General features: G+C 42.0%; 1 long non-coding RNA gene across 2 annotated transcripts in view; it reads right to left on the bottom strand.

Annotated features, from left to right (window-relative positions):
* Positions 1-11,640, bottom strand: part of LOC139185766 (uncharacterized) — a 71,052-nt gene extending 59,412 nt beyond the window's left edge. For both annotated transcript variants that reach the window (XR_011569243.1, XR_011569242.1), the window contains exons 1-2: positions 8,150-11,640; positions 4,481-4,643 (exon numbers count right to left, since the gene is read on the bottom strand). This is a non-coding gene — a long non-coding RNA (uncharacterized lncRNA). The remainder of the gene's footprint in view (positions 1-4,480; positions 4,644-8,149) is intronic.
* Between the last annotated feature and the right edge of the window lie 531 nt (positions 11,641-12,171).

The raw sequence follows: 12,171 nt of genomic DNA, 5'->3' as shown, positions 1-12,171 counted from the left end.
AGGCAGAGGCTCATGTGCATTCCAGATGAGCAGTACCCATAATCTACTGCCATGGCCAAGAAAGTACCCATAACCTACCGCCATGGCTGAAGAAGGCATTGTTGCTGGAGGTGTAATAGACATTAATCCTGCTTTACAAGAGGTGCTGAAGACCATCGTCATCCATGATGGCCTGGCACGTGGAACTCACAAAGCTGCCAAACCCTTAGACAAGTGCCAAGTCCATCTTTGCATGCTTCCATCCAACTGTGATGAGCCTCTATGTCAAGTTGGTGGAGGTCCTTTGTTTCTTTGTTGTTTTTGTTGTTGTTGTTTTTTAATATTTCCCAGTGGAAACAGTGTCAGACTTTATTTTTCTGGGCTCCAAAATCACTGAAGATGGTGACTGCAGCCATGAAATTAAAAGACGCTTACTCCTTGGAAGGAAAGTTATGACCAATCTAGATAACATATTCAAAAGCAGAGACATTACTTTGCCAAGAAAGGTTCGTCTAGTAAAGGCTACGGCTTTTCCAGTAGTCATGTATGGATGTGAGAGTTGGACTGTGAAGAAGGCTCAGTGCTGAAGAATTCATGCTTTTGAACTGTGGGGTTGGAGAAGACTCTTGAGAGTCCCTTGGACTGCAAGGAGATCCAACCAGTCCATTCTGAAGGAGATCAGCCCTGGGATTTCTTTGGAAGGAATGATGCTAAAGCTGAAAGTCCAGTACTGTGGCCACCCCATACGAAGAGTTGACTCATTGGAAAAGACTCTGATGCTGGGAGGGATTAGGGGCAGGAGGAGAAGGGGACGACAGAGGATGAGATGGCTGGATGGCATCATTGACTCAATGGACGTGAGTCTCAGTGAACTCCGGGAGTTGGTGATGGACAGGGAGGCCTGATGTGCTGCAATTCATGGGGTCACAAAGAGTCGGACACGACTGAGTGACTGAACAGAACTGAATCAACTTGTGCCACAGTCAGCTCCCAGTCTTGTTTTTGCTGACTGTATAGAGCTTCACTATCTTTGGCTGCACATATGCATCTTTGGCTGCAAAGATCTTTGCATCTTTGGATGCAAAGAGCTGACTGTGGCACAGACCATGAACTCCTTATTGCCAAATTCAGACTTAAATTGAAGAAAGCAGGGAAAACCACTAGACCATTCAGGTGTGACCAAAATCAAATCCCTTACGATTATATAGTGGAAGTGAGAAATAAATTCAAGGGATCAGATCTGACAGACAGAGTGCCTGAAGAACTATGGATGGAGGTTCATGACACTGAACAGGAGGCAGAGATCAAGACCATCCTCAAGGAAAAGAAATGCAAAAAGGCAAAATGGTTGTCTGAGGTGGCCTTACAAATAGTGTTTTTCTTTTTTGACTGCCTTGGGTCGTAGCTGCAGCATGTGTGAGATTTTAGTTCCCCAACCAGGGATCAAACCACTGCCTGCTGCGCTGGCAGGTGGATTCTCAACCAGTGGACCCCAGGGACGTCCGTCCCCTGTAGTCTTTATTTGTGAGTCTCAAATTCTGGGTTTACTCCTGGACATCGTGTGACCTGGGGCGGTCACTTTCCCACAGACAGATGGCGTCCTTGACGCTGTTTATCAAGGAACAGTGCTGACCTGAGTTTCCGCTCTCTTGTAGTGAATGCATAGACCCACGTGAGTCTGTGTTGAGATCCTCTTTTCATTGATAAATTTAGGTTTTTGTAAAAATTTCATTTATTTTTAATTGGAGGATGATTGCTTTACAATTCTGTGTTGAAAGGCAAAGGAGAAAAGGAAAGATAAACCCATTTGAATGCAGAGTTCCAAAGAATAGTAAGGAGAGATAAGAAAGCCTTCCCCAGTGATCAGTGCAAAGAAATAGAGGAAAACAATAGAATGGGGAAGTCTAGAGATCTCTTCAAGAAAATTAAGAGTTACCAAGGGAACATTTCATGCAAAGATGGGCACAGTAAAGGACAGAAATGGTATAGACTTAACAGAAGCAGAAGATATTAAGAAGAGGTGGCAAGAATACACAGAAGAGCTATACAAAAAAGAACTTCATGACCCAGATAATCATGATGGTTTGATCAACAACCTAGAGCCAGACATCCTGGACTGCAAAATCAAGTGGGCCTTAGGAAGCATCACTACGAACAATGCTAGTGGAGATGATGAAATTCCAGTTGAGCTCTTTCAAATCCTGAATGATGATGCTGTGAAAGTGCTGCATGCAATATGCCAGCAAATTTGGAAAACTCAGCAGTGGCCACAGGACTGGAAAAGGTCAGTTTTCATTCCAATCCCAAAGAAAGGCAATGCCAAAGAATGCTCAAACTACCACACATTTCACTCATTTCACATGCTAGCAAAGTAATGGTCAAAATTCTCCAAGCCAGGCTTCAACAGTATGTGAACCATGAAATTCCAGATGTTCAAGCTGGTTTTAGAAAAGGCAGAGGAACCAGAGACCAAATTGCCAACATCTGCTGGATCATCGAAAAAGCAAGAGAGTTCCAGAAAAACATCTACTTCTGCTTTATTGACTATGCCAAAGCCTTTGACTGTGTGGATCACAATAAATTGTGGAAAATTCTTTAAGAGATGGGAATACCAGGCCATCTGACTTTCTTCTTGAGAAACCTGTATGCAGGTCAGGAAGCAACAGTTAGAACTGGACATGGAACAACAGACTGGTTCCAAATAGGAAAAGGAATACGTCAAAGCTGTATATAATCACCCCGCTTATTTAACTTTAATGCAGAGTACATCATGTGAAATGCTGGGCTGGATGAAGCACAAGCTGGAATCAAGACTGCCAGGAGAAATATCGATAACCTCAGATATGCAGATGACACCAGCCTTATGGCAGAAAGCAAAGATGAACTAAAGAGCCTCTTGATGAAAGCGAAAGAGGAGAGTGAAAAAGTTGGCTTAAAACTCAACATTCAGAAAACGAAGATCATGGCATCTGGTCCTATCACTTCATGTCAAATAGATGGGGAAACAGTGGAAACAGTGACAGACTATTTTTGGGGCTCCAAAATCACTGCAGATGATGACTGTAGCCATGACATTAAAGGACGCTTGCTCCTTGGAAGAAAAGTTATGACCAACCTAGACAGCATATTCAAAAGCAGAGACATTACTTCGCCAACAAAGGTCGATTTAGTCAGAACTATGGATTTTCCAATAGTAATGAATAGATGTGAGAGTCAGTTATAAAGAAAGCTGAGCACCGAAGTATTGATGCTTTTGTACTGTGGTGCTGGAGAAGACTCTTGAGAGTCCCTTGGACTGCAAGGAGATCCAACAAGTCCATCCTACAGGAAATTAGTCCTGAATATTCATTGGAAGGACGGATGTTGAAGCTGAAGCTCCAATACTTTGGCCACCTGATGTAAAGAACTGACTCATTGGAAAAGACCCTGATGCTGGGAAAGATTGAAGGCAGGAGGAGAAGGGGATGACAGAGGATGAGATGGCTGGATGGCATCACCGACTCAATGGACATGAGTCTGAGTAAACTCTGGGAGTTGGTGATGGATAAGGGAGGCCTCACGTGCTGCAGTCCATGGGGTCACAAATAGTTGGACATGACTGAGCGACTGAACTGAACTGAATCAACTTGTAATTAAATTACAGATAAAATTAACATTATATGTTAATGAAATAGTAAATAGCTGAGACTGCCAATAAGAAATCAGTTGACTTTTTTCCACATGGAAACTTTTTCCACATTGATAACAGAATATTACCCCTTAGAAAAAGAACGGCAGCTTGGCTTTCTTTAGAATTGTAGGGATATGAGCATTTGCACATAGATTCCTGGAAATTGCTCAGCATTCCAAGGCACTTATTTAAATCCTGTGAGAAGTCTGATAGTGCAGGTGAGAAAGGAAGCACACCAATTGATTCCTTTTACACGTTTGAGAGAGGCTCCTACTCCCTCCCCACCAGCCTGGGGCTTCTCTCCCCATGCACACGAACTGGTGGAGGCCTCTGTGCTATACACCAAATCAATGCAATTAAGCCTGATGACAACAAGAAACTACGGGAATGGGTTGTTGTTGTTGTTGTTGTTTAGTCATTAAGTTGTGTCTGACTCTTTTGTGACTCCATGGACTGGAGCCTACCAGGCTTCTCTGTCCATGGGATTTTTCAGGCATGAATACTGGAATGGGTTGCCATTTCCTTCTCCAAGGGATCTTCCCAACCCAGGGATCAAACTCATGTCTCCTGCATTGGCAGGTGGATGCTTTACCACTTAGCCACCAGGGAAGCCCCAGAGGAATGGGTAGATTCTCTTAAAACTGACTGAGAGGGAAAACCCAGTAAAGTGGTTGGTTGCATCTATGTGGTAGGTAAGGACTATGGCAAAGAGTCTCAGGCACATGATGCCATCAAGGAGTACTTCAGATGCAAGAAATGAACAGACAAAAAACGTGGCTCTTGTTTCTTAAAAAGAAAAGGAGGAAAGAAACACAAATGTGGGGGCCTTACCTCAAAACTTCTTAAGTCAGAATCACTGGAGTGGGGCCCAGTAACAGCTCTCCAGATGGTACTGATGCACATGCAGTTTTGTGGACCACACTCTCAGTTATCAGGTCCCAGCACAGGCACATCTTGAGTCTCTTCAGCTTTTTCATGTTCTACCAGCTCAGATCTAAAGGAGAGGAGAGTGAAAATGGCTTACAAATGGAAGCCTATACTCACTCATATCTGCTTCTCCTTCCACTCATGACCACCTGCCTAAGTCGAACGTAGACTTAACATAGTAGCACTGAGGCATCTACACTTCCTTACTCTGCTAATGCTCAAGGATACTGCAAGATGGAGGTAGAGAGGGATACTGTTTTTCATAAGAAGAATTACAGAGCAATTGACTCCTAAATTATGTGTACATACCACATCAACTGCAATAATATTTCAGATATATTTTAAAAAGAGATCCATTAAAACTTTCCCTTATACAACATGTGCTTATATAGGTCCCATCTTTGTATAATGATGGGGAATAAAAATGTCACAAAAATAAGTGCACTCTCAGAGTGTGATGAAAATTTACATCCAAATACAAAAGGGAGTGAGCACTCTGCTTTCAGTTTCTTTCTGTTTGGACCTAACCCCTGCTTGGTTAAAGAAATTAGAAAAATTAGAACTGTATACAGTAACAAGTCTCTTCCCAATTAAAAGCCATTAAAAAAATAAAGATGTAACCAATGAATAGAGACACTGGTATATGCTTATACACCACATTGTGGTAAGCACTGATGAGGGAGGAGAGCCTGTAAGTATAAAAAATACAAAAATACAACAAACAAAAAACTACCCTAGAATAGCTACTGTAGAGTTACAGATGATCAGAGGATGAAACAACAGTGTGAGCTGAAGTGAGATGCAGAAACTGAACCGGTCTTTCAAGGAGGGATGCAGGGAGATGGGAAGGAAAATTCCAGACAGGCAAATGTCATGAGCAAAGTCCCTGAATATCACACTTGGCATATTTGGAGAATAACCAACTAGACTGATTTAGCTGGAGTGGACATCCATATAAGAAAGATTAGAGACACAGATGACGTTTGTTTAACTGTGAGTGTCAGACTGGGGCATTTGACTTTTCTGAGAGCAACGAGGAACATTTAAAATTCTAGGGATATGATGAAAGCAGTATTTCAGGAAGACTGATTTGACCAGTCATTGGAAGGACTGATGCTAAAGCTGAAACTCCAATACTCTGGCCACCTGATGCGAAGAACTGACTCACTGGAAAAGTCCCTGATGCTGGGAAAAATTGAAGGCAGGAGGAGAAGGGGACAATAGAGGATGAGATGGCTGGCTGGCATCACCAACTTGATGGACATGAGTTTGAGTAAGCTCCGGGAGTTAGTGATAGACAGGGAAGCCTGGCATGCTGCAGTCCATGGGGTCGCAAAGAGTAGTACACGACTGAGCAACTGAACTGACCTGATTTGACCAAACGTGTAGAGTAAATTACAGTTAGGCTTCACAAGCTGTCAAATGCGTATGAAATCACCTGGGATCCTATGATTCAGTAGATCTGGGGAGGCCGAGATTCTGCGTTTCTAACACTCCTAGTGATGCCTAAACTGCTGGTCCTCAGACAGTACTTTGAGTAGTGTGGGATTATGATATGTTTTAAATTCAAAATATCCACTGAGGCATACTAAAGAAAATGTCATACAGAAAAAAATAATCCTTTACAAATTTATTATTCTAGTCTGTTCCATTTCTTTGCAAGGAGCAGTCATTTCTCACTCAACCAGCTGATATAAAAAGAGAGACTATAAAAAAGAAAGAACATAAAAGAATCTTACAGAAACAAATGCAGACAGCATGGTAGAATGTCTCCAGGAAATGGAAAAGCAACAGTCACTGCTCTCCCCATGTCTCTGGCTGTATGCCTTCCTGTTTGCTTCTGCTTCCTTCTTCTGTTTACTCACCAGTTCATCCATTAGGACTCTCAGTCCTGATGCTAAATAACTCTGAGTTCAATCATCTACTACCATCGTACTACAGGTTCTTAAATCTCAGTTCATATTGTCAGGAGAGAACCAGAATGGACCATCTTTGGATTCCTCCCAGGGTTAGGAGTCCATCTCTAGTTCAGTCATCTGTTACTTGGACAGAGAAGAGAGTCTTTCATATATTTCAGGGACTGTGAATGAAATGAAGAGGGTGTGTTGGGGATGGAAGGCAAATTGACCAACGAATCTAAAATGAGTGGTGGGAGAGAGTCTCAGGCTCAGTTGAGGCCTCTGCTGTTTGCACAAGATGTCAAATACTTTCCATGCTCTAAAGGCAGGTGCTTTTCTGAACATGTTAAAACATTGAGACACAAGTTTTATCAGCGTTAAGTTATGATCCACCTCCAGACTACTCATTTGAAAAGACCCTGATGCTGAGAAAGATTGAGGGCAGAAGGAGAAGGGGACGACAGAGGATGAGACGGTTGGATGGCATCACCGACTCAATGGACATGAGTTTGGGTAGACTCCAGCAGTTGGTGACGGACAGGGAGGCCTGGCGTGCTGCGGTTCAGGGGGTCGCAAAGAGTCGGACATGACTGAGCGACTAAACTGAACTGAACCAGACTACGTGAGTTGGTGAGAAATTCACTGAGGCTGAAGAAGCAAGTGGTGAGGTAGGTCCCCAGCATTTCTGTACATTCCTGCCCCTACCATCCAATACAGGAGACGGGAGAGGGGAGTTCCTACCCCTCAAATAAAGAAGTTTTTAAGAGAATCATTTGAAGAGCTTAACTTGTATCTCCTAGAATTTGGGGGTACATAGGAAAGCTGGTCACACTTTGAAAAGTCTGAAGTGAAAGACTGTGGCTGTATCATTTAGAGATGGCAGAGCAGTGGAAGGGAAGGAAAGACAGAAGTAGAGAGATGCCATCCCAGGAGTAAACTACATTCACACTAATATGGAGCAGGGAGTACGGCTTGAGCAAAGTGGGATCCTGCAGGAGGAAACTGTCCTGATGAGGGAGAGATATAAGAATTCTCACTTCTGTAAAAGCCACACACAGTTTATGACAGACTGGAGAATGGAGAAGCTAGCTGAATAGTATCACACAGTTTGAGATCATCAGGTAAAATGAAATACCTACAGCTTCAATCTACCTTAGCTAAACTAAGTAAAGATGAACATGACCCCAGCCCCACCCTTATCTTCACCAAAGGAACCCAAAAGGGAAGGAAGGAAGCCAGCCACACAAAGGTTTGAGTTCTCAGGTGTTTCCCACCTGTCTGCATTCCACTAAGCTTCTTAAAGTTTCCCCTGTAAGCACAATCACAGATTCTTATCCAATGTCCCAGGGATTACTTTGTTTAGTAAACAATTGTCACTTCTCATTGTTGTTGTTCAGTCGCTAAGTTGTGTCCAACTCTTTTCCACCCCATGGACTGCAGCACACCAGGTTCTCCTTTCCTTCACTATCTCTTGGAGTCTGCTCAAATTCATGTCCTTTGAGTCAGTGATGCTATCTAACCACCTCATCCTTTGTCACCCCCTTCTCCTTTTGCCTTCTCTCTTTCCCAGCATCAGGGTCTTTTCCAGTGAGTCAGCTCTTCGTGTCAGGTGGCCAAAGTACTGGAACTTCAGCTTCAGCATTAGCCCTTCCAACGAATAGTCAGGGTTGATTACCTTTAGGATTGAATGGTTTGATCTCCTTGCTGTCCAAGGCATTCTCAAGAGTCTTCTCCAGCACCACAGTTTGAAAGCATCAATTCTTCAGTGCTCAGCTTTCTTTACGGTCCAACTCATATCTGTACATGACTACTGGAAAAACCATAGATTTGGTTATACTATACTCACTTCTCACGCTAACTGCTAAATTTACTCATTCTTTTTTTTTTTCTCTCTCATAGAGACTTCTCTGTGTCTGACACTATTCAATCAATAAACTCAAACTCCAAATGAAACTTATATTTGAGCATGTGGCAGTACAGGTAATAAATAATATACCCATTAAAATATATCAGAGGACAGTAAATACTATATGAATAAAACAATGGCAGGGAAAAAGAACAGATTGCTTTAAGAGTGTAATTTAAAACAGAGGGTCAGGGGGCTTCCCTGGTGGCACAATGGATAAGAAACGGCCTGCCAATGCAGAACACATGGGTTCAATCCCTGGTCCGAGAAGATCCCGTATATTGTGGGCCAACTAAGCCCGTGTGCCACAAATATTGAGTCTGTACTCTAGAGCCTGGGAGCCACAGCTACAGAAGCCCTCACACCCTACAGCCCATGCTTTTGCAAGAGAAGCTACCACAACGAGAAGCCCTCACCCTGCAACTAGAGAAAAACCCGCACAGCAAGGAGGATCCAGCACAACCAAAAATGAGTAAATAAATTAATTAAAATCATTAATAAAATAAAATAAAATGAGGTCATGAAAGCCCATGGTGGTCCAGTAGGTAGGACTCCACACGTCTACTGCTGGGTGCCTGGGTTCACTCCTTGGTCAGGGTATTACAATCCTCAAGCCTCGCATTGCCCCCCGTCCACCAAAAAAAAGAGAGATAAAATAAGAGGTCAGAAAAAAATAGTAAGGGCTCAGAGAAGGCTTCCTAAAGGTGACATTTTGAGCAAAGAAAGAGCCCAGGCCAGAGACGATGAAGGCAATGACTGTGGGTCAGGTTGGCAGCCAAGGAAATAAGGGTAAGTAGATAGGGCAGAGGGTCCCTGGAGAAAGAGAACCAGGCATGGCTTTCTTGACATAAGAGAAACCATTTTTTGACCTAAGCTAATTTGTGATCTAAGCCTAGCCATGATGTTTGCCTTTGAACAGGTCAACTTGATGGACATGAGTTTGAGCAAGCTCCGGGAGTTGGTGATAGACAGGGAAGCTAGATGTGCTGAGTTCCTGGGGTTGCAAAGAGTCGGACACTACTGAGTGAATTGACTGAAGAGAACAAAAGAATGCAGAAACAAATGACTGTTATCAGGCAAGAGATGGCATCATGGACTCAATGGACATGATGCTACTGCTAAGTCGCTTCAGTAGTGTCCGACTCTGTGCGACCCCAGAGACGGCAGCCCACCAGGCTCCCTGTCCTGGGATTCTCCAGGCAAGAATACTGGAGTGGGTAGCCACTTCCTTCTCCAATGCATGAAAGTGAAAAGTGAAAGCGAAGTCGCTCAGTCGTGCCCGACTCTTAGCAACCCCATGGACTGCAGCCTACCAGGCTCCTCCATCCATGGGATTTTCCAGGCAAGAGTACTGGAGTGGGTTGCCATTGCCTTCTCTGAAGAGAGACAGTGCTAAGCTTTCATTTGGCATAGGAAAAACAGAAAGGCAACTGCAAAATAAATTCAACAAACTAACCTATTACGGGGAACTGAACTATTTATTTCAGGAGTGTTTTAAATCAGTAAAACCTTTAGGTACTTTTCAAGTTCAAAAACTTTCAGGTGTAGATATTCTAAAAACCAGAACAGCCTTGAAACCATTTAAAACTCAAATCAAATTCTCTGAAAGTGTTTATAAAAATGACAAAGGATTTTACTCAAAGAGAAAATGCCCTAGAAGGAAAAAACAGATCAGAATTGTTTTAACACATCAGAAAATAGCTGAAACACATAGAAAATAGTTGAAAATACACCTAGATGTCACATGTCAGGTCATCATCTGATGTTTCCAATAAAGATCTAGAACCAAAAGTATAAAAGCTCATAAGCTAGCTCATTGCTAAATGACACAGTCCATTCTCCAGTGAGGAAAGGACAATCAGCTGAAATAAAGAGGGACACAAAAAAGCAAACTACAGCATTAAATGCTTGTGACTTTAAAAGAGATTAAGAACTGCATAGTAGAGATCTTCCTATTATAATTATCATCACTATGAGAGAGAGAGCATTCCAGAGAGAGATTACAAAAAAATGCTATGAATTCATGAAGGATAAGTTAATACAAATCTGAGAATGGGGGTGCAGTGCTTAGTTGCTCAGTTGTGTCCGATTCTTTGCAACCCCATGGACTGTAGCCTGACAGGCTCCTCTGTCCATACGGATTCTCCAGGCAAGAATACTGGAGTGGGTTGCCATGCCCTTCTCCAGGGGATCTTCCCAACCCAGGGATCGAACCCAGGTCTCCTGAATTGTAGGCAGATTCTTTACCATCTGAGCCACCAAGGAGCAAGAGATTTTTGAAAAAATGTCATCAAAACAGTGGCAATGAATATAATTTCTGCCATGTAACAGCACGAGAATATTTTATTCAAGAATATCCAAGGAAATAAAAATTATATTTAAATGGCATGTATATCAGATAAATCCAGAAATTTTAATGAAAAATAAGAAAGCAGCTTCTGTGAATAAAAGTATTATACTTTTACCTGGGAATAAAAGTCTTATATTTCTATTCTAGATATTTCTCTGTATATTCTCATAGTAAATGATTACTTAGGTATACAATAGCTTGATTCTCAATGTTAAAATGAGACAAGCCAAACTACAAAGATTTAACAAATTATTGAGACTTTATATTTCACATTGTTATCAACTAGCCATAATTAATAGCAATGCAACACATCTCTTAGCCTTTGTTCATTCTTCACTTTTTTCCAAAGTAAAATTAAGGGGGTCGCCTGCTCTGCAAATTGAGAGGCAGGGGAGCAAATGAACAAGACATACTTTGTTTTGCAATGTTTACATACCCTCTTCCCTATCAGATTTGTCTACCAGCCTTGGGGCTGGCCCTTTTGTTCCTTGATAGCTTCAGGAACTTCCCTTTTTCTCATTACAATGATATCATCCCTGACAAAGTTAACATGACTTTTGCTCTCTATGACTTTTTTGTGCTCTCTCTGATTTTTTTGACAACCTGACCTCACACTTTCTCAGCCTTACTGACTTTTTATTTATTTATTTGGCTGTGCCAGGACTTAGTTGCAGCATGTGGGATCTAGTTCCCTGACCAGGGATGGAACTCAGGCCCCCTGCATTGAGAGTGAGGCATCTTAGCCACTGGACCACCAGGAAAGTCCCTCAGCCTTACTGATTTCTTGTCACTTAGCTTCCTTGGATACGGAAACTGCTCAACCTCCAAGATGTTAAACTGAAATGTTCATCCCCAGCTATCACCTCTTGCTTGTTACTTCTCCATTCTATTGAACCTGGTTTTTGTTCTCAGGTTATATATATGTAACATATATTCCATCAACCATCAACCCGTACTATTGGGGTTATGACTACAGATTTAATTAATTAGCTTGTTTACTACTTCTATTTATTTTCAAGACTACAGATTTTATCGTCAAACTGCCTAAGTTTAAATCCAACTCTGCCTTTCACTAGCTGAATGACCAGGGATGACTTACTTAATCTGTCTATGCCCTAAATTTCTCTCAGGATTCCTTTGAAGGTTAGATGAGATAATCCACATAAACCTGGCTCATATTAAATACGTGTAGTATCAGCATTTCATTTGGCTTGACTAGAGCCTAGTCATTACAGTCATCCTGGTTATCTCTCAGTCTGGTTAGTATGACTTCCTTCTAGGGACTTCCCTGGTGGGCCAGTAAGTGATTAAAACTCTGTGCTTCCATGTATACCTGTGGCGGATTCATTTTGATATTTGGCAAAACTAATACAATTATGTAAAGTTTAAAAATAAAATAAAATTAGAGAAAAAAAAAATTAAAAAAAAAAAAAAAAAGAAA

The sequence above is a fragment of the Bos indicus genome, chromosome 11 (genome assembly GCF_029378745.1).
Source record: "Bos indicus isolate NIAB-ARS_2022 breed Sahiwal x Tharparkar chromosome 11, NIAB-ARS_B.indTharparkar_mat_pri_1.0, whole genome shotgun sequence".
NCBI lineage: Eukaryota > Metazoa > Chordata > Mammalia > Artiodactyla > Bovidae > Bos > Bos indicus.
The sequence above is the reverse complement of the archived record's forward strand: the minus strand, read 5'-3'. Positions and strand labels throughout refer to the sequence as shown.